Here is a 23,018-nt window from a genome sequence, read left to right on the forward strand (position 1 = left end):
CCGTACGTGATCAGCTTGTGCACAGCTTGTGCACCATGGGATAAAAGGCATGCTGTTGTTGTTCCGGTCGGGGTCCTTGCCTGCGAGAGTGGCCACTGTGTTGGTTCTCTGGGGCTTGGACTCTGGCTAGCCAGAAAATAAACCTCCTCTTGTGTGATTACATCCTCAATGTCTCTGCTTTTCTGTCCGGTGGGGCTGTGGAAGGTCAGTCCCTAACACCACAATGCTGAAGCTCAGAAAGTCTCAGGAATTTGGGGCACCAGGACCCCCCATAGGCGGGGTACAGGTGGGTCTAAAAACAGAAGAATTGTTGTAAATCTGTTTTAAAATCACTGGGGGGAAGCAGGAGAGCCCACGCTGAAGCAGCAGTGACTCCTGTGTGTGGAGCTGCCACACAGCCATGGCTCAGAGCTGCCTGGCAGAGAGCCACTGGGAAATGGAAACAGCCCCGAATTGCTATTCTGAGCCACCTGTGAATGACAGCACCTTGGAAAGCTGCCCTTCGGCTTCCACTAAGCCCAAGTCACACAACGGGTGACCCCAAAAGGAAATTGATATGAAGAATATATGACCATAAAAATGCAAACCTGTCCAATTTTCAAGCTGATACATAAAGAGCTTGGAAATTATCACTCCCATTCTCACAACAAGGAAAAAAAAAGTTGTACAAACAAAATAAACAATTGTTAGAACCATCAGAGAATTGAGGTCACAGGGCAAACTCTACCATCAGAAACTGCAGAGACAAGTGAATCACAGCTTCCAGGAGCGGAGCAGAAGCTGCTAGAGGCGAAGCCAGTAGGAACACTTACTCTGTAACTGACTAATGGCTGGTGGTTGAGCATACAGTCCTGAGAACTAAAAACTCTTGGGAGCCCAGTCGCGGGGGAAACCACCGACATTCTCATGAGTTTACCTCCAGTAGTCTCCCTAGGCTCTCACAATGAAGGGCACAGAAAAATCTCCTCATGCTTAAAGTAGAGGGAGAAGAAAAGTAACCCCTTTGAAATAAACCCTGAGAGCTCTATTCTCCATAACAAAAGCCTTCTCACAAGAGAAACTACTTTGCCTGAGCCTAATCTGACCTTGGGGAAGGGCAATTAGACAACTACAACTCCTCTACCATTCCAGTGTCACAGAAAGGGAGGGGGAAAGCAGCTAAAATACTCTTCTGAAGATCACAACCCAGAGCCACAAACAAATTAAAAAAAAGAAAGAAATGGAGATTTCATCATAAGATTAGAGAATAGTTCCCCTCCATTATGCCTTACCACAACATCAACAGGGTCCCAGTCTAATAACTGCGGATTATAGCTGAGAGAGATTGAAGACACAAGCTCTATTTAAGGAGTTTCTAGGGAAACACAAAGTCAACAGTAAAGACAAAAACAAGAATACTAAAGGAAATTAAAGTCTCTGACACTGCAAACATTAAACACAGCCTAACTTCTAGCCAGATAAACTTCTAGCCAGATAAAGCCTCATAGGAAAGGCCCATTTACCTCAGTTCCTATTACCCAATACATCATGTCCAGCTTTCAACAATATATCAAAGTAGGCTAAAAGGCAATAAAATACACACTCTGAAGAGGCAAAGTAGGCTTCAGAACCAGACTGAGATACAGCAAAGATTTTGTAATTCTCAGGCCAGAAATTTTATTTATTTATTTATTTAGAGACAGGTCTCACTCTGTTGTCCAGGCTGGAGTACAATGGCCTGATCACAGCTCACTGAAACTTTGGACTCCTGGGCTCAGGCAATCCTCCTGCCTCAGCCTCCAGAGTAGCAAGGACAACAGACACATACCACCACACTGAGCTAATGTTTTAATTTTTTGTAGAGACAAGGTTTCTCTATGTTGTCCTGGCTGGTCTTGAACTTCCAGTCTTAGGTGATCCTCCTACCTTAGCCTCTCAAAGTGTTGGGATTGTAGGGCAGAGGAATTTGTAGGACAGAGGAAGGGCTAGGAATTCTTCCAATTGTCGGGAATTTACTTGGGTGGGGCAATGAGCTAACTGCAAACCTTTGCTTCTGGTCATTGCTTGCTTGCTACACCGCTGTATGGGGAATTATGGGATGAGGTCATTGAAGCACGGGCGACTGGCCCATCAGGCAATAGAGGGCAACCAACCCGCCAATTATTTCAAAAGGCAATAGTGGGCAACCAATCATTTTAAAGGTCAACGCATGATCCATGCGTAGTCTGCTTGTGCGCAGCTTGTGCACCATGGGGATAAAAGGCATGCCGTAGTTCCGGTCGGGGTCCTTGCCTGCGAGAGTGGCCACTGCGTTGGTGCTCTGGGGCTTGGACTCTGGCTAGCCAGAAAATAAACCTCCTCTTGTGTGATTGCATCCTCTGTCTCTGCTTTTCTGTCCGGTGGGGCTGTGGAAGGTCGGTCCCTAACAGGGATTACATGCATGAGCTACCGCACCCAGCCAGAAATTTTAAATAATTATGATTAATATGGTAAGGGCTCTAATGGAAGAAGCCAACAACATACAAAAATAGATAGGTAACAGGTTGATCACAACCAGTTACAGATTTCTTCGTTCCTTCTCCACTCCCACTACTTCACTTGACTAGACTTTAAAAAAATTTTTTTAAACACATAGGTAGTGTAAACAGAGAGATGAAAACCCTAAGAAAGAATCAAAAAGGAAATGTTAGAAATAAAAACATTCTAACAGGCCAGGTGGTGGCTCATGCCTGTAATCCTAGCACTCTGGGAGGCCAAGGCAGGCTGATTGCTTGAGGTCAGGAGTTCGAAACCAGCCTGAGCAAGAGCGAGACCCCGTCTCTACTATAAATAGAAAAAAATTAATGGGCCAACTAATATATATAGAAAAAATTAGCCAGGCATGGTGGCACATGCCTGTAGTCCCAGCTACTCAGAAGGCTGAGGCAGCAGGATTGCTTGAGCCCAGGAGTTTGAAGTTGCTGTGAGCTAGGCTGACGCCATGGCACTCACTCTAGCCTGGGCAACAAAGCGAGACTCTGTCTCAAAAAAAAAAAAAAAAAGAGATCTATACTCCTGACAGTGAGTTTGGAAACTAAATAATATTATTGGAAATAGAGAAAGAAGACATGTAGGGTAAAAAGATGTTAGGGTTATACGGGCTACAGCCTCTTTTCTGTAATAGGAAGCCAATAAATAAAGAGGCTTAAAACTCTGAAATCAAGAAATAGCATTATACGCCAGGCGTGGTGGCTCATGCCTGTAATCCTAGCACTCTAGGAGGCCAAGGTGGGCGGATCATTCAAGGTCAGAAGTTCAAAACCAGCCTGAGCAAGAGCAAGATCCCATCTCTACGAAAAATAGAAAGAAATTAATTGGCCAACTAAAACTATATATAGAAAAAATTAGCCAGGCATGGTGGCACATGCTTGTAGTCCCAGCCACTCAGGAGGCTGAGACAGAAGGATCACTTGAGCCCTGGAGTTTGAGGTTGCTGTGAGCTACACTGAAGCCGTGGCACTCTAGCCCGGCTAATGCAGTGAGACTGTGCCAAAATAAATAAATAAATAAAATAATAATAATAATAATAAAAGAAATAGCATTATTGCATGTTATTTTAAAATGTGAAAATAAATACTGCTAAATAATAGTTCAATGAATTTAAAATGGCTCCTTCTAAAGGTCTAAATTGGGGGTTGAAAACAGAAATAAGTTTCATGACTTCCTGTATTAAAAAAAAAATAAAAAAAATAAAAAAAAAACAGAAATAAGGCAGAAGATGATTATTTTTTATTAAAATTTAAAAATTATTAGAGTGATAAAATATTTTAAAGATTAATGTCTGAAACAAAAGGAAAAATAAGAAAAACCAAAAAAATGAAAAATGAAAAAAAAAGATTAATATATGCATATTCTGTTCTCTGAGATATAAGATCTTCTTATGTTTACTAATAGTAATTGAGAAGGAAAATATTTTTGCTATCAAAAATTTCTTGCTGTAGTGTTGCAAAATGCAAGATAATAAAGAAATGAATGTGATAGATACAAGTATAAATACAGCATTATTCTTCCACAGTTCTGATCACTTCATTCAACCCATTTTATGGACTTATTTTAACTTACTGTACTTCTAACCCTCTGTATTAGTTTCCTTGAGTTACTGTAACAAAGTACCACAAACTGGGTAGCTTAAAACAACAGAAAGTTACTATCTTACAGCTCTGGAGACTCCAGATTAGGCCTTCGAGCTATCTTTTCAGGAGACAAAATTCAACCCTCAACACCTTAACTAATCATTCTGTTTATTCTAACATGCTTTCCTTCTCTTTCCCTCCAGAGTTCACCTTATCCCTGCTTCTTTCAAGCCAATTGAGGCTTTTCTCAGTAATGCAACTGCTTCAGGAAACATCTATTCTGAATGTGCCCCAACTCAGACCCATCTGTTCCAGGAAAACTGTGCACTTCATAGGACTCACCTAGTTCCCCCAAGTGAGAATCCCCACAATATTTTGTAGTTGCCTATTGAATTTGATGTCCAAATGATAAAATGATTCCAGCATAAATCAAGGCGTCAGCAAGACTCTACGGGAGGATCCTTCCTCTAGCTTCCGGTAGTTCTTTGTTTGGCATACCTTTATTAGTAGACACATCGCCTCAATCTCTGCCTCCATCATCACTTGGCATTCTCTCTGTGTGTCTCTCTCTGTAAGGGAGCTTATACCCCAGGATGAGAAAGAATTCTCAACTCAAAGATAGAAATAGGATTAAGGCAAGGAGTTTATTTTACATTCCAAGGGAGGAAAGGGCATGGGCACAGCATGAAAGGAAGAAGGAATTGTGGCCCCACGGCTAGGCTTTTATTGGAGTTATAAAGAGCAGAGCAGTTATAGCTGCAAAATAATAATGAAAGGCAGTTGTTTTTCGTTGGTCTGATTTTATCTGACTTCTTAGAATGTGGTCTGGCAGATGCTAAGGGGGCTAGGTGCCTTTTCTTATCTGTTTAGTACTTTTCTAGTTCTGTAAAACAAGCTCTTTAAAAAACAAGTTAAGCCACAGGCTGTCGAGCAAGAAGCAAACAATGGGGACCACACACAACACACCATTGTGTGCAGTGATGTTTTTATGTTAGATGATTTACTAGCAATGCTGTCCTTTCACTCTCTGTGTACAAATTTCCCTTTTAATAAGAGCACTAGTCACTGGATTAGAGTCCATCCTAATGCACTATGACCTCATTTTATCTCAATTACATCTGCAAAGACCCTATTTCCAAATAAGATCACACTCACATGTACCAGGGATTAGGACTTCAACATATCTTTTTGGGAGACGCAATTCAACCCACAACACCTTCTTAACTAATCATTCTGTTTATTCTAACATGCTTCCCTTCTCTTTCCCTCCAGAATTCACCTTATCCCTACTTCTCTGAAGCCAAACTAGGCTTTTCTCTGTAATGCTACTGTTTCAGGAAACACCTATTCTGAATGTGCCCCAACCCAGACCCATCTGTCCCAGGAAAATGGTACACTTCATAGGACTCACCTAGTTCCCCCAAGTGGGAAATCCCACAATATTTTGCAGTTTCCTGTTGAATTTGATGTCCAAATGATATAATGATTCCAGCATAAAAATGGACAGAAGAAATAATCATGTAATTGAAAGAGTACAGTGTTTGCAATTAGAAAACACTAGCATACACCTATAATCCCAGCTACTCAGGAGGCCAAGGTAGGAGGATCACTTTAGGCCAGGAGTTCATGTCCAGCCTAGGCAACATAAAAAGAATCCTTCTCTACAAAAAAAATAATAGAAAAATTAGCCAGGCATAGTGGATGCGCCTACAGTCCTAGCTAGTCGGGAAGCTGAGGTAGGAGGATCGCTCAAGCCCAGGAGTTTGAGGTTGCGGGGAGCTATGGTGATGCCACTGTACTCTAGCTGGGTTGACAGAGCAAGACCCTGTCTCAAAGAAAGTAAATAAATAATTTAAAATAAAATAAGAAAAAACCTGAGTTCCAATTCCAGTACAAAATCTGTTTACTAAAAAAAAGAACCAACCTAAGTTACCACCATGGGCAGTCCTAGGTTGCCCTACACCATCTTTTTTTTTTTTTTTTTTTTTGAGACAGAGTCTCACTTTGTTGCCCAGGCTAGAATGAGTACCATGGCATCAGCCTAGATCACAGCAACCTCAATCTCCTGGGCTCAAGCCATCCTCTTGCCTCAGCCTCCCGAGTAGCTGGGACTACAGGCATGTACCACCATGTCTGGCTAATTTTTTGTATATATATTTTTAGTTGGTCAATTAATTTCTTTCTATTTTTAGTAGAGATGGGGTCTCGCTCAGGCTGGTTTCGAACTCCCGACCTCAAGCAATCCATCCGCCTCAGCCTCCCAGAGTGCTAGGATTACAGGCGTGAGCCACCTCTCCCGGCCCCTACACCATCTTTGAAATGGAAATTCCTGAGGAGAAGGAAGAGGAAGAAGAGGAACAGGAGGAAGAGAATAAAGATGAGGAGGGGAAGAGAGGACAAAAGAGGTGAAGGAGAAGGAGAAAGACAGGAAGAAATAGCAAAATACAGTTTCCAGAATATCTCTTTTAACAATTGTTAAACAAATACATACAGGGCTGGGTGGGGTGGCTCACGCCTATAATCCTAGCACTCTGGGAGGCTGAGGCAGGAGGATTGCTCAAGGGCAAGAGTTCAAAACCAGCCTGAGTGAGACCCCATCTCTACTAAAAATAGAAAGAAATTAATTAAGCAACTAAAAATATATATACAAAAAATTAGCCGGGCATGGTGGCACATGCCTATAGTCCCAGCTACTCAGGAGGCTGAGGCAGTAGGATCGCTTGAGCCCAGGAGATTGAGGTTGCTGTGAGCTAGGCTGACGCCATGGCGCTCACCCTAGCCTGAGCAACAAAGTGAGACTGTCTCAAAAAAAAACAAGCAAAAAAAAAACAAATACATAGAAAGAAATCCCAAAGGTAAACTGTCTCTTAGAGCTTCCCTAAAGATGAATGAAAAGAAGACATTAGTAGTTACCAGCATCTACTTCATGCTATTTGGGTGAGTCGGTAAATGCTGGTAGTGATTTTCCCAGGCTTTCAAATGTAAATGAGTAGATAGTGCAAGGCATTCATTTCAGCATGGAGCGTTTTCTCCTATTGAATATATAGAGAATCCATTGTGTTATGATTAGGTTATGGTTGACCCACCTCAGGAATGTGTTCATAGTGCAGAATATTTATTTCTCAGAGATGTCTCCAAGGTTCAAGAAGGTCTGATCACCATAACTCACACGGGCCTTGTGATCCTAATGGGGTCTAAGACAAATCCTCCCCCTCTTTTACAGGCAGCTATTTTTGTTACTCCTGATGCACTTGGTAATGCCACCCACCTTTTCATTCTAAACATAGAATAAGAGAATAATTAATAGAGCTTAATCACACCAAAAGAAAATCTCGCTTTTATTAAAAAAAAATCTTGCTTCAGAATAATTTAATTGTGCTTCACATGTATTTTGAACAAAAATGTGAGACTAGAATTTAAGCTTATAGTGATAATAAAATGCCATTTTTTTCTCTCAACCTATCATAATTAATAGAAACTTAGATTTTAACTCCAAAGATCACATTTAAAATGATTCATGCAAGTAGACTGTACTTTTTTTTGAGATAGAGTTTTGCTCTGTTGTCCCAGGTAGAGCGCAGTAGCATCATCATAGCTCATTGCAACCTCAAACTCCTGGGCTCTGGTGATTCTCCCAGCTCAGCCTCCCAAGTAGCTACTTGTGAGCTAGGCTGACGCCATGGCATTCACTCTAGCCTGGGCAACAAAGTGAGACTATCTCCAAAAAAAAAAAAAAAAAAAAAATACATAGAAAGAAAGTAGCTAGTGGCACAGGCGTGTGCCACCATATCCAGCTAACTTTTGTATTTTTTGTAGATACAGGGTCTCACTATGTTTCCCAGGCTGGTCTTGAACTGTTGGCCTCAAATGATCCTCTTGTCTCTGGTTCTCAAAGTGCTAGAATTACAGGCATAAGCCACCACATTCGGCTTCTTTCTGCTTATTTGCTTCAATATCAAAGCCCACCAAAATCATGTTTAGCTCTTCACATTTAACTATTAAATAAAAAATAAATAAATACATAAATAACAGAAACCCATGCTAACTCAAGTCTATACCTCAACATATATTCCCCGAGAAAACTGTGTATACCCACACTAGGATATCTATACAGAAACTGTTTTATTAGGTGGTCAGGCTTCACCACAGGATAAAATATGATATGAGTGTGGGGCTGTGTGTGGTGGCTCATGCCTGTAATCCTAGCACTCTGGGAGGCTGAGGCAGGGGGATCACTTGAGCCCAGGAGTTTGAGGCTGCAGTGAGTTATGATGACAAGATGCTACTGCACTACAGCTAGGGTGTCAGACCAAAACTCTGTCTCAAAAAAAAAGGGAAAAAAAAAGGATGATTGTGGCTGAGATCAAAAGGCAGGTAAGTATCACCCAGGGAAGAGACCAACACATGATTCAAGGTCGCTGAGAACTGACAATATGCACACCAGGGTCAAGCATTTACTTACATCAAGAGGAGTGAGTGTACAAGATCCAGCCCTTGCAAGATGTTGGTCCCCAATGGCTGGCAGATCCACTCCACACTTGACCCAGGCAGTGTGGCCACATGCAGCCAATTTGTGTTGGTAGAGGATGTTGAGGGTTAGGGTTGAGACATGAGAATCCCAGAAGTGGGACAGGACTTTGCCAAAGACCAACCTGTGAACATGTCAGTTCACTGAGCAAACACTGCTCGATCTTAAAGGGGACATTCCACTAATCATGGATGTCTGCAAACAGACCCCGCCTTGACACCTGAGGACCATAGCCTAGATGTCTGCAAACTGGACCCAGGCTTAGAATTTGGTGGAGAAAATGATCAAAGGATGTCAGCCCAGTAGATAAGAGCAGTTTGCTATTCTAAGCCTGAAGCAATGTTCCTATCTCTCTCCTGCCTTCAAGTCTCAGTAAAGATAAAGTGGAAAGAAGTATGTGGTCTCTTTGTTCCCGTTTAGATTATACGCTTTACTGCTGACTCATGATTTTATCTTTAACTTTTGTATGCTTAGGTAGTTTATTGTTACTTTGAGGGACCTTGAAATTTAAACTCATGATATGTACTGTAAATCAGTGTTGATATGTACATGTAAATCGGTGACTGATAATAATTGTTTGCTTAAAGAATAAATAACTGATGTGGGACTCCACTTGTGGCCTGCTGGCTCACAGGAATGCTGGAGGGCCCCTGATTTACCCATCACTTTAATCTATATTTTGTCTCTGTCTCCTTTATTTCCAACCTCTTATGACGTTCCAGCCTGGGACCCAATTTGTTCGGAGAGTCATAAACTCATGGCAGAAGGACCCAGACCCTTGACCCATGGGGGTCTGAAATACAGAAAGCTGGTAGCATGCTAAAAGCCACTCATGCACCCATGGCTAAGCCGTTTTGAGAAAGGTTTGCCAGTGTCAAGAACAGAGGGACAGACTGGTGTGCTCTGAGCTCTACACACAATGCACTTTGTGAGCTGGTCAGCATCTCTTATACCAAGCACAGCTTCTTCTTGGGGAACACTGACGAGGCATCTGGCTGCCCTTGGACACTTCCCTCACAGGAACAGTTGGTATTGGCCATGTATCCTGATGCAATTAAATATTCAACAATTCTTGCAATAGCCCCACACTGGAAAAACATTGGAATGGATAAATAGTGATATACTCATATAATGAAATATCACACAGCAATAAAAATGAACAGACTAGGGATATGCACAATAATATAGATGAATCTTAAAATTAGTATCACACAAAAGAAGACATAGAAGAATACATACTAATTCCATTTATATGAAGTTCAAAAATAAGCAAAAACTATTGTCTAGGAAGACATGCATAATTGGTAAAATGTCAAAGAACAGCTAGTGATCAGAAGACGTGATCAACATCCATAAAAGGCAGAATAGTGGTTGCCTCCATGGGAAGAGGGGTTTGATCAGGATGGTGTTTCAGAATACAAGGATGCTGGGAAATTTTCTATCTTGATCTGGCTGATAATCATGTAAGTGTCTGCTTTATAATTATTCATTGTACAGTACATTCACTGTGGAGGCCATGAGTGTGCCACCCAGTCCTGCTATTACAGGGAACATTAAATGACCAAGAGCCCAGCTGTAACATTTGTGCAAGGACATAGCTCCCTCCAGCTGCTTTCACTGAAGACTGAACATGATAGGTACAATAAGGCAGAACAGCTCCTGGGAGATACAGGACCCCTCGGCTCTCAGGCTCAGAGGCTCCCCAATAAGCTTTGCCAAACCTCCCTTAGACTGCAGGGCAATCTCTCTTCCACTCTGGGTCAGACTTGCATGGGGCAATTGCTCCCCCAGCCTTATGCCAAAGCTTCTCCAGCTTCACTATTTCCTTCCCCAAAGGCATTTCTCATAATAAAATCCTTTCATATTTAATCCCATCTTGCTCCTCACAGGACCCCAACCTAATACAATTACCTCCTATTCCCTTCTCTGTATATGTATTCCATTCCTCAGTGTTAAAAAAATGTTTAAAACAGTCATGCCCATTTGTATAGCAAATAATGTTGATGGGGAGACATGTGATCTGGTGGTACATCTGTAGGGATTGACAGTGTTGCCAAAATGCCTCCCAAACCATTACTGAACTCTCAGTTCAGAATTTGGAAAATGTGGTAAATCATATACTGCTGGTCAGTAATCACAAATGGTTTTTTTTTTTTTATTGCATTAACTTCTTAAGAGACAGGATATACTAACAACAGGTGAAAACTTTTGTATGTATTTCCCTGTTTGTTTCTACCTACACAGACTCACTGATCCTCACAATACTCCATTATTGGGGTCATTGACCTCATTTGACAGATGAGGAAACAATGCCTTAGGGAGATTAAGTGATCTGCCTAGCACCACTTGTCCACTACATGGGTCACTCAGAAAGAGAGAACTAAAGTCTTCTGACTTAAAGTTCTCAGTGCCTTTGTTTTTCCTTTAGTTGGACAGACTACATTTCAACACTATTACAATATAACACTGAGCCTACTACTAAATAGGGCATTAGATCTAATAAAACTTTTAGAAGACTTAGCTCCCTCTCTGAGCTTCAGCCAGAAGTTCAACTCAAGAAATCATGGAGTCTTACCTCACTCTGGCTCTTGGTAAGCATACCAGACATTGTTCAGACACACTAAAAAGAACTCTACTAGACTGGGTGTGATGGCTCATGTCTGTAATGCTGGCACTCTGGGAGGCCAAGGCAGGAGGATTTCTTGAGGCCAGGAGTTTGAGACCAGCCTGAGCAAGAGTGAGACCCCATCTCTACAAAAGATAGAAAAATAAGCTGGGTGTGGTGGTACACACCTATAGTCACAGCTACTTGGGAGGCTGAGGCAGGAGGATAGCTTAAGCCCAGAAGTTCGATGTAACAGTGAGCTATGATGATGCCATTGCACTCTAGCCTGCGAGACAGAGCAAGATCCTGTCTCTGGGGAGGGAGAAAGAACCCTATCAGGATTCTGTCTCGAGACTCCAACTAGACCAGGACAATAAAAACAATGAAGAGGAAGAAACAGAACCCCTTGACAGTTTGGTTCCCCAGCCCAGGCTCTCCCACCCATCCAGCTTGTCATCTAGGGAGTGACCTTAACCACAGGGGCCTTGCACCCAGAGTGTGGCTAGGGTGTGAGGAAGAACAAACTCATCTGAGCTGCTTTTGCAGAAGGAGCTGGAGGACTTCTGGCAGTTGTTATCTCTACCATAAACCTCTCCTGGCTGCTCTGAAAACAGGCTCCAGATTTCCCAGTTGCATTAACCCTTAACCTCAATCCATAACATTTTCCAGTAGCTTTTTATATCTCAACCCTTCATCCTCAGAGACTGGGCTTCATCATCCCAGCCATGTTTGCCATCTTCAGTTTGTCTCACCCAAAGAGCTCTACTCTATACTCTGTAATCAGGTGTCCCAGGGTCATGGGAAAATCCATTCAGAGGGCTGGTTTTCCCTTGGGGAAAATTACATAGATCCGATAATTGGAAAACTGCATTAGACCTGGTAATGGGAACATAAATAGCTTAGAAGAAAGGATTTAACTTATGCCATGGCATGAATAAAAAACTAGATATAGGCCTGGTTTGGTGGCTCACCCTTGTAATCCTAGCACTTTGGGAGGCTGAGGCGGGAGGATCGCTCAAGGTCAGCAGTTCGAAACCAGCCTGAGCAAGAGTGAAACCCTGTTTCTACTAAAAAAAATATAAAGAAATTAATTGGACAACTAAAAATATATAGAAAAAATTAGCCGGGCATGGTGACACATGCCTGTAGTAACAGCTACTCAGGAGGCTGATGCAGGAGGATTACTTGAGCCCAGGAGATTGAGGTTGCTGTGAGCTAGGCTGATGCCACGGCACTCTAGCCCAGGCAACAGAGTGAGATTCTGTCTCAAAAATAAATAAAAGTAAATACAACAAAAAACAAAAAGAAAAAAGAAAAAGAAAAAAAAAATAAATAAAAGTAGTCCCCTCTGTAAGTCCCTGTATAGCAGCATCTGGTATAACATCTATTCCTAATTAATAAAGGAAACTTAAGGTTTTCAATTTCTATGAAATAACCCATAGACCCTAATTGACTGGGGCAGTCCTTTTTACATGGTTTGGGGTTTTAAGTGCACATGGTTTGTTGCCTGCTAGTGGGCTTTGCTTTCCTTTTCCCAAAGTAGGAAGAACAGCCAGCTTTTGAGAATCTGAGATGACCTGAATCTTTTACCCCAGCCAGGCCAACAACATGTACACAACAGTGTACTGTGTACTTTTTTGAACTAACATATTCCACACAACTGATAAAGGCCTGGGATTTAGGGCTGAAGGACACAAGCAAGAAAATGTACTAATATATGTGCTTGCATGTCCAGTTGCCTCAAGCAGATCATTACATTATGAAGACTTGGCTTGTGGAGCAAAGAAAACATGAAAAAGCAGCAGCACATCTCAATTCTTCTTTCTGGAAGGAATCCCAGAACATCTAGACTAGAGATTTTATATGGCTGGTCTCTGATGGAAGACTCTGTTCTTTTCCATTCTCAGTAACTCTATGCATAGCTGTTCAGGTTATGTACCACAAGGGTTTCACAGTTAAGAGGATGCCATTCTCATCACAGCCATCTTTATAATTTTCTATTTTTGTGTATGTTTTTATTTACAATTTTATTGATCCTAAAAATGGATATTATGACAGTTTTTGGCAGATGGCAGTAAAGTGCCTTTGCTAACAAAATCTGCATATTACAATTTTCTGAAAAATGAAAGTAAATGGTTTTCATCTAACTGATTCAATATGTGTCATTCTGGTTCAGTTTAAACAGGAGGAATAAGTACAATAATAGAAAGATCTTAATGATCTAAAGCATCTAAGACAATCTCACCTTCTACACAAGGAGATGCTTTGCCAACTCATATATTGATTGGGGGGCATCATAAAATTTAAAACAAAATTCCCTATTGGTTTTAGGGCACTGGCTAAACTTGACATTTCATATAATAGTTCATATCATAAGCTGTTAATTTATTATACTAGAAATGTATCATTAAGTTTCTCTAAGTCCTTTGATTATGACATGATTCACTACATAACTAATATTGATTTACCACTAAAAATTTGCAAAACATTGTTACATAGACATAAACCAAAATTGCTAAATAACTACTATTTTTACAGAAATTGTTTTAAATTATAAAAATTTCATTAGTATAAAAATAACAGCTATTATAATTTAGAAACTGGCCAGGCGAGGTGGCTCACACCTGTAATCCTAGCATTCTGGAAGGCCGAGTCCGAGGATCGCTCAAGGTCAGGAGTTTGAAACCAGCCTGAGCAAGAGCAAGATCCCGTCTCTACTATAAAATAGAAAGAAATTAATTGGCCAGCTAAAAACATATAGAAAAAATTAGCCGGGCATGGTGGCACATGCCTGTAGTCCCAGCTACTTAGGAGGCTGAGGCAGAAGGATTGCTTGAGCCCAAGAGTTTGAGGTTGCTGTGAGCTAGGCTGATCCCATGGCACTCACTCTAGCCTGGACAACAAAGTGAGACTCTGTCTCAAAAAATAAATAAATAAATAAAGTAAGATGCATACTATTTTCTACTTTTAGTTTTCAAATTTTTATTTTTAAATATCAGACTTACAAAAAATATGCAAAAATTATCTAAAAATTTTCTGGGCCAGGTGCAGTGGCTCACACCTGTAATTCCAGCACTTTGGGAAGCCAAGGCAAAAGGATTGCTTGAGCCCAAGAGTTCAAGTCTAGCCTGGGCAACATAGCAAGGCTCCATCTCTACAAAAAAATAGAAAAATAGCCAAGTGTGATAGAATGCACCTGTAGTTCCAGCTACTTGGGGGCAGGATGATCTTTTGAACCCTGGAGCTTAAGGTTATAGTGAGCTATTACCGCACCACTGCACTCAGTGTGGGCAACAGAGTGACACCCTGTCTCTAAATAAAAAAATTAAAAAAAAAATTCTATATACACTTCACTTAGCTTTCCCTAATGTTAACATTTTATATACATCTTATATAGCCATCATCCAATGATCAAAAACATAAAACTAAAGACCTCATGCAAATTTTACCAGTTGTCCCCCCAAAAAAGCTGTTTTCTGGTCCAGAATTCAATCCAGGGTCCCACATTGCATTCAGTTATCACATCTTCTCAGTCTTTTCCAATCTAGGACAGTTAAGGGGTTTTGGTTTTTTTCTTTTGTTTCTCATTACTTAGACAATCTTGAAAGGCTTTGGCCAGTTATTCTGTGGAATGTTCCACAATTTGGGGTTGTGGTATAATAAAAAATATGTTTGGTCTTTGTCCACAGTTCCTGATATTGAGCTCCTAAGACCCTTGTAATTTCCTGACTTGTAAGAGTGTCCTTGTTGTATGAATGAAGTTACTCCTAAGCCTAAATAGCTTCAAAATAGGGGCTACTTGCCACTAAAACCAACCAATGTAAGAATAGGGCTAGAAGTTTCAGCCCTAACCCTCAACTTCCAGGGAGCTGAGAGAAGCTGGAGATTGAGTCCAATCACCAACAGCCAATTATTTAATAACAATGCCCACATAATAAGGCCTTGATTAAAATTCCTTGAACACAAGGCTCTGGGAGCTTCTACATCGATGTGCTAAGAGGGTGGTACCCAGAGAGGGCATGGAACTCTAAGCCCACCCTGTACCAACAACTTACTGTATGCATCTCTTCTATTTGGCCATCCCTGCATTGTATCCTTTGTAATAAGACTGTAATTGCAAGTGTTACACTGTTTTGGGTTCTGTGAGTCATTCTACAGAATTATCAAACCTAATGAGGGCAGATTGTGGGAACCCCAATTGTGTCATCAGCAGGAAGAAGTGCAGGTACCTTGGGGACAGCTGAGAATTGTAGTTGGTATCTGAAGTGGGATAGTCTTGTAAGACTAAGTCCCTTAACCTGTAGGGTCTGTGCTTACTCCAGGAAGTTAGTGTCAGAAGGGAACTGAATTGTAATGACACCCAGCTGGTGAGAGAGAACTGGCATTAGAAGATGACATATAGGGTTATCTGAGGTCTCTCGTGATAAACTCAGGTTATGCATTTTTGGTGAGAATACCACAGGAGTGATCTTGAGTCCTTCTCAGTGCGCCATATCAGGAGGCACATGATGTTGATATGTCTCATTATGGGATGTTAACTTTCATCACTTGGTCAAGTGATATCTGCCAGGTTTCTCTCCTGTAAAGTTATGTTTTCCCCATTACACACAGATTCTTCCAAATGACAAAAAAAATATTACTAGTTCTTTCTACTGCAAAGTAATCTGTATTTAGCCTCTATGTCAAAGTCTTTGGGAATGGAAAAATAACTTAAGATTGAAAAATAATACAAACATTGGCAGCATTTATCATATGCCCTTAATAAACATGAAGAAAATTAAACACATATCTATAACATAGCTTTTAAAATTGAAATGTGATTTTAAAATATAACTATGATTAACACTACAAAGTAGAAACTATAAAATAAAATATCAGTGCACTGTTGTTAAACACAAAATATAGATGATTCATTTTTGGTAGGATAATACTAGCATTCAGAAGACCAAGAATTTTATAATCATAATGACAATTTTCTTCATTTGACAGAAACCACAACAAATGTTAATATGAAATGCAAAACTTTTTGTTAAAGTACAAACATTAACATCAAATCACATATTACTTGAATAAGGGAAAAAATGCTAAATATTACTCAGCCATTTTAGATATGGCCCCTGATGCAGGCTATATAGAACAGATAATAATTATTATAAGGTTTCTAGATTTTAAAAAGGCAAATATGTCTGTAGGTGAACATTTTGTGGGAGTTTATTCAGTATATGACATAGATAGAACAAGACTATATGTATTTTTAATAATGTTGACTGTTGACTCCTCCACAAAATCTGTCAGAATAACCTGTTAGTCAACCAAAGACAAGTATACGTAGACGTTCAGCAGCAGGGGAGATCACCACCCTTAACAGAGACTTAGTGTCTCCGTAAGGGACACTTTTGGACTCTGGTGATTCAAGGCAAGTCCGTCAAGGCAGGGAACTGGTGGATATTGGGCAAACTTTAAGACAATAGTTTAGGATTGGCAGACACAGCAAGTCTATAAACAAGTCTGTAGAAACAAACTATTGTCCTGATAAGACTAGCTCTTTGTTCAGGTGAGCATACAGTTTTCTTGATAAGACTAGCTATTGCCACAATGAGGCAACTGTTTGCCTTGACAAATTGGTCCGCAGGAATTTCCTGAAGCAAATGATGAAGGTAGTTATTTATTGGTTTGCTGTCTTATCTTCCAAGGCTAGAATTTGCTAGGGGAAAAAAACAGTGAAGCTATGTTGACACAGATAATATCTATTCTCAGTAGAAATCCTACAAAAACTGAATCTAGACAAAATAATCTGAATGGCCAGGGATATGACAATGCTACAAATACACATGGAAAACATAAGGGATACAGTAGCAAATCCCTGAAAAAATATACACAAAGCAGCCTATATTCCTTGTTTTGCACATTCTTTAAACTTTATAGAAAACATATAACAACTTTTTTTGGCATCAGTTTTGGAGTTTATTGAAAACAAAGAGAAATTTAAAGCCATTTTTGAAGAAAATGATTAGAAAGTCAAGTTGAAGCTATCATGACATTAGAAATTCAATTACAGGAAGAATGCAATACTCTATTAGAAATTATTGTGATTTTAATAGTTATATTTATCTGCAACAGAAGCCAAAGTTATGATTTTCAAAATAACCATTTTTAAATTTATTTGCTCAGTACCGATTTAGCATAATAGCTTAGGTAAAATTGATGTGATAGGCAAAATGATGCCGGAACAAAAATTCAATGTACATAATGCACTTAAAAGCATCAAAGGAATTAATAAATTTTCAGAAGACAAAGCAATAATGTTTAGGAAAAATATACTGATACTAAAGAAAATTCAGAGTCTCTTGGCATTAACAACAACTCTCTGATATACGCAATATGGAAAAGGATGAAGATATTTCAATTCAACTGAAAATCCAATCTATGAGCCAAAACTAAATTTCAAATTTAATTTTCTTTTTTCTATACTGGATACAACAATATAATATCATCTTAAAGAAAAGTTTTAAAATACAGAAAGAAAATCACAGCCTTTCAGTATTCTAGATGGCCAACAAACTACTGCAACTAGGTAAACACTAACAATTGAAATAAACACTAACACAAACATAGTAAGGAAAATGATACTGACAGGATTTCGATGTATATGGAACTAAAACCTTTAGTTGATATCTAAAATCTACATTTCTGTTTCTCTAGTTGAAGTATTGCAATATATTTGCTACAATAATTTACTAGACACATTACCATAACTTTTGTAGCTCTCCAATTTAACTTTGTGGTAGTAATTACCAATGGAGAATGTTAGAGCTAAACCAAACTAAAGTTTATGAAAGGTATATGATGGTGTGTTTGTTTAGAAAATAAGGAAAACTGTGTTTCTTTAAAAAATAAAACACTGGCATAAGTGGGCATTGACACTGTCATAAAAAAATGTACTGTTGGCCGGGCACGGTGGCTCACGCCTGTAATCCCAGCTCTCTGGGAGGCCGAGGCGGGCGGATTGCTCAAGGTCAGGAGTTCGAAACCAGCCTGAGCAAGAGCGAGACCCCGTCTCTACTATAAACAGAAAGAAATTAATTGGCCAACTAATATATATAGAAAAAATTAGCCGGGCATGGTGGTGCATGCCTGTAGTCCCAGCTACTCGGGAGGCTGAGGCAGCAGAATCGCTTGAGCCCAGGAGTTTGAGGTTGCTGTAAGCTAGGCTGATGCCACGGCACTCACTCTAGCCTGGGTAACAAAGTGAGACTCTGTCTCAAAAAAAAAAAAAAATGTACTGTCTATGAAAGTAAGATGTATAACTATTTTATAACAAGTTATTAAATCCTAGTGATTTCTTAACTATTCTAGTGAGTTCTTATTATGATTAAAAATACTTCCCGTATTATTTAATAATTTAATTTGTAGAATTTCTATAGAAGGCTTGCTGTAAATTTTGTTAAGAAATAAATAATATATACTACCTTTTAAAAATTGTACTTGAGGAAAAGAAAACTAATTATACTCAAAGAAGGGATACTTTTTTCCTAATTTACACAAAGCCTGGCTATGGGTGCCAAGGCATAGTTCTCAAAATGTTAAAAACATAATTCTTTTTTTCCCCCATCCAAGAACCCCAGCAATTCTAAAAACATAATTTTAATAAAAATAGATAGGGACTCCATGTCAACAATTTATTAAACTTATTAATAAGGGAATCAGCAGCATGATAAAAATCAGTTCAAAAGAGAATTTAAGAAACTAGATTTTTAGATCAGCCTTGGTAAGTGGGGAAGGAAGGGAGGGAGGGAAGGGAGAGAGGAAAGGGAGGGAGGAATGAAGGGAAGAAGGAAGGAAGGGAGGAAGGGAGGAAGGGGGATGAAGGGAGGAGAAACTAGATTTTTACCATGAATGGGGGAAAGGTAATGCTGAAATAAAGTTGCTAAGTTAGATAAAGGTATGCAATGATTAAAATCCTACAAGGATAATAAGACCATAACCTTCTGGTTTACCTTTCCCACCAAACAAAAAAGAAAATCATTGTGCTAGATCAAGCTTTACAGAATTACAAAGTCCCTGTGTTCTAATGAATTATACCGACAAGCTTAAATTCCCTGAGTCAGTTGACACTTGGGTGGACTTGTGAGAAAATGTTTTCAGCATGACATGAATCACCTTTTGCCTTATTTCTAAGTTTTGTATAATTTTCCTTAGCATGGGCTACTCATTACTTGGCTGTATAGAAAAAAGAAAAGAAAGAAAAGGGAAGAAGGGAGGAAGTGAGGAAAGAGAAAGAAAAACAATTCAGACCCACAATGCATAGAAGAGTGAAGAAGATTTTACTAAGGATTTTGCAGTAAGATGGAAGATGGAAGAGAGAGTTACATAGCAAAATTTCAACTTTGAAATCCTGTTAGATCCCTTGCTCACCAAAACTATCTTAGCTACAGTTTCCCTCTTGGCCCTCCCCAATACTTTCTCTCTCTCTTCTCTTTTTAACCCCTAGTGAAAAGAAATATACTTCATTGTCACATCCTCATACCTGCACCCCCTAAGCAAAAAGAGACTATTTTACACATTAAGATCCAAAATGAATGAATTCCAAATCAAAAAAATTTTTTGGTCTTTTTATTGTCACCACTGGTCAGAACTGACCCACCCTGCCCCAAGAAAAAACATGAAGATTAGATAACAGACTTGTTTACAATCATTATTTCATGAATACTGTCACAGCATTCCATGCTTCCACATAATCTAAAATCTTTACTATAAGGTATGTAGGTATTACTATCACTGTGTAATCAATAAAGTGACTGAGCCTCAAAGAGGTTGACATCTTACCAGCCATAATAAATAGCAAGGCTCGAATTGAGATGCAGGCTTCAAATTCCAAATCTGAAGCTGATTTCTTTTTCTTTCTTTCTTTCTTTTTTTGAGACAGAGTTTCATTCTCTTGCCTGGGCTAGAGTGTGGTGGCTTCAGCCTAGCTCACAGCAACCTCAAATTCCTGGGCTTAAGCGTTCCTACTGCCTCAGCCTCCCAAGCAGCTGGGACTACAGGCATGTGCCACCATGCCCGGCTAATTTTTTTTTTTTTTTTTCTATTTTTGATAGAGACAGGGTCTTGCTCTTGCTTAGGCTGGTCTGGAACTCCTGACCTTGAGTGATCCACCCGCCTCGGCCTCCAAGAGTGCTAGGATTACAGGCATGAGCCACTGTGCCTGGCCTGAAGCTGATTTCTTATAGCTCAACTCAGAGGTTATAATCCTTTTGTTCTGCTAGTAAATTTATGAACTGGTACTCAATCTAAGGCGCTACTTAGAAATCATTAAGTATTTATTTCTTCTACTCTAGGATTTCTCAACCTTGGCACTACTGACATTTTTCTTTTTTGCAGGAGGCTGTCCTGTGCATTGTAGGATGTTTAGCAGAATCTGGTGCTACTTAGAATCCATTAACTATTTATTTCTTCTACTCCAGGGTTTCTCAACCTCCAAAACTACTGACATTTTTCTTTCTTGCAGGAGTCTGTCCTATGCATTGCAGGATATTTAGCAGCATCTCTGGCTTCTGCCCACTTGATGTCAGTAGCAACCCCCCACCCCACCCCTGCACACACCTTTTCTCACCACCGCAGGTCATAAAAAAATCAGTCCCAGTTGGGAACCACTGTTTCACTCTATGCTGAATTCCTTTGAGATTTGCATCCTCTGTGTTCCCTTCAGTCTGTGAGAACATACGGAGGGTAAGCCCTGAAAACCTCTTGCCTATACCCTCTATTTGGTCCCCCTGGATTTCCTGTAGGCCCCTCGCCTACAGTAACTGACATTCTCACTGTGAACCTTTGTCTGTTCTTGGAGGATGTCCAACACCTACTCACATCAGCTTGATTCTGTATGCTAGCTCATCCACCCTGCCTGAGTCAGTGGCTATTCAAGACTAGGAGTTAAAATTGAATTGGCTGCCCAAGAATGATTTACTGGAGGCTTCTGGAAATGCCTCCCACAACTGGATTAACTATTTTGATTAATTTGGCACGTCAGTTTGTTGGGAAGGAAGGGAATAGCCACTTAATTTATTCATTCACTTAATTTATTCAACTGAATAATTTATTTAGATGTATTCATTTATTTATTTAACTGATACTGGGACTGAGATGACTTGGTTTTTGACTAAACTGAACAGTTAAAAGATCAGATTAGTTGTGCATTTAGATTCAGGCTGAATGCAGCTACTCTCTCAGTACAAATTATTTCATATCCTTTATTTCCCCAGAGAATGTAATTCAGTTAATAATCACAATTTTTAGAGGCTGTTTCTAACTATTCTTTTTTTCTTTCTGTTGCAGAGAGTAGATGATAAATTTTTTTTTCTTAAATTTAAAAACTTGCTTTTAAAAAAATGTTTGGAGAGCCCTTGTGTGCTTGTATGACAGTACCTTTCAAGCAAGGGAGAGTGTCATTCACTAGTGTGTACATAGAACTCAGTATAATAAATATATGTCATTATACATCCATGGTGTATTTCCTGTGTGATGGAGGGGAGAATAAGGATAGACAGACCAGAGGGTTCTCTTCACACTAGATTTCTTAGGATGCTCGTAAAAAGGATTTACTGTATTTTGATTAATCCATCCTTCATCCACCTTGAGTGTCTCCATGGCAACCGGATATTTGTTTCCAAAAGATGGGCTTTCAGACTATGGAAGGTTCATTCAGCTCCGCACAAAACCCTCTGTATTCCTAAGAACCACATCTTTGAAATTCAGCATGCATAGACAACCACTCCCAAGCCCTTGTCTGTGTTACTAAGGCCAATGCTATGATCATTTTATCAATGACAAAACATAATCAATTTTTGAAGCATTTTCTCAGAGTCAACAGACATCTGTTTCTCTTCTATTCCTCAAAAACATTAAGTATTTTAAGCTTAGCTTAAAAGAAGCCAGCTAAGCAGTCATTGCGTAGCTGTTTAAAAAAAGACACCTTCTCAAATGTTGGTTAAAGCATAGGTCTGTAGTAGTCTGATTGAGCACCCAATCGGGTGCTCTCATAAATAAAAATAACTTCTCATCAAAAATTTATGATCCTTTTCTCAAAAAACATTTATAAAGCAGAATCTAATTCAAGGTGTACTAGCACACAGAGGATACATTTTATAAATGAGATTGTATGACTTGCCCAAGGTCTCACATTGAGTTAGAAACCACAACGAGCCCAGGCATAGTGGCTTACGCATGTAATCCTAGCACTCTGGGAGGCCGAGGCTAGAGATCACTTGAGGAGTTTCAGCCCAGCCTGAGCAAGAACAAGATTCCCTCTCTCCCAAAAATAGAAAAAGTAGATACTCTCTAAAAAACAGAAAAAGAAAAGAAAAATTAGCCAGGTGTCGCAGTGCGTGCCTATAGTCCCAGTTACTCAGGAGGCTGAGGCAGAAGGATCGCTTGAGCCCAGGAGTTGGAGGTTGCAGTGAGCTGTAACAATGCTGCTGCATTCTAGCTCAGGGCGACAGAGAGAGACTCTCTCAAAAAAAAACCAGAAAAAAATAAAACAAAGAAAGAAAAAAAACAGAAACCAAGATGAAATGAGAATATCGAGATCCAAACTCCCAGCCCCTAGCTGTGCCAACTCCACACAACAGGGCTTCCATCCTTGGCTCCCAGGTCAGCCTGAATAGTGCCCTGATGATGGACAGTGTGTGAGTGTTCCTCTCCCTATGAACAAGAATCCACTCCTTTCTGCCCCTCTCCAACTCTCTACGCTTCAATATGGAAAGACGGCATGGAAGGATGAATGCAGACAGACAGATGA

This window comes from Microcebus murinus, chromosome 9 (assembly GCF_040939455.1).
Source record: "Microcebus murinus isolate Inina chromosome 9, M.murinus_Inina_mat1.0, whole genome shotgun sequence".
Taxonomy (NCBI): domain Eukaryota; kingdom Metazoa; phylum Chordata; class Mammalia; order Primates; family Cheirogaleidae; genus Microcebus; species Microcebus murinus.